At 44.4% G+C, this 881-nt stretch overlaps 1 non-coding gene across 1 annotated transcript; it reads left to right on the top strand.

Annotated features, from left to right (window-relative positions):
- Positions 1–675: 675 nt before the first annotated feature.
- Positions 676–746, top strand: trnC(GCA). The gene has a single exon. It is a non-coding gene; the product is annotated as a tRNA-Cys (tRNA).
- Positions 747–881: the final 135 nt, after the last annotated feature.

Here is an 881-nt window from a genome sequence, read left to right as displayed (position 1 = left end):
GGAAAAGAAGAAGCGAATCAATCAGAATGGAGACAGGGGGGAGAGGCGAAAGAAAGATTGTCGAGCCTGCAAGCAGCAAGCAACAACGGCTGAAAAGCCGTTGCGCGCTAGCTTATAGTTTAGGGGTATAGTAGGGGTGCCCCTTTCTAAAACTTATATTTAATATAAGGTAAGCTTTTTTTGGAACTTTCGTTTTGGAGTTTTCCCCAACCTATACCTTACTAATATTACTAAAAAATAGGGGCTTACGTTTTTCAGCCGCATCGCACTTCCGCATAAACAATGGATCCGCTGGGCTGGATGAGCAACCTTCTCTGGAAAATAATAGTGAAAAGCCATGTCACTTGGAACGGAACTGGTTGCTTACTTACTTTTAGTAAGACCACTTTGGTAAGCAAAATTCGATTAGATAGGCATGGTTGCTTACAAGACAAGACAAAAGACAGCTTCTAGATGTTCTTTGCCTGAACATATAGAGGAAGCAACCTTCTATCTGGCCTCTGTACTAGTAGTGGAGTGGCTTGCTACTTTCAATCAGAAAAGGAAAGTTGAGCAAGGCAAGGGAGAAAGAAGTTGTCCCCTCTTCTCTGGTACCCCGCCACCGCATATGTAGAAAAAGAGGGAGCGGGGAAGGAAGAACAACCGTTTGACTTTGGCACATGAGGTGGCGGGTTTGGCTAGGTAACATAATGGAAATGTATCGGACTGCAAATCCTGGAATGACGGTTCGACCCCGTCCTTGGCCTCGGGGAGTGGCGAGCTGCACGGAATTTGAATTAATCAAATGGCATAGCATAAGGGGGCTTTCCTTTGTTATAAATCCACAGACAACATACTGGAACTTCCAAACCAAAGAAATGCAACATGAGAAGGAGCTTTTT

This window comes from Gossypium arboreum, mitochondrion (assembly GCF_025698485.1).
Source record: "Gossypium arboreum mitochondrion, complete genome".
NCBI lineage: Eukaryota > Viridiplantae > Streptophyta > Magnoliopsida > Malvales > Malvaceae > Gossypium > Gossypium arboreum.
This window is presented reverse-complemented; position numbering and strand designations above follow the sequence as displayed.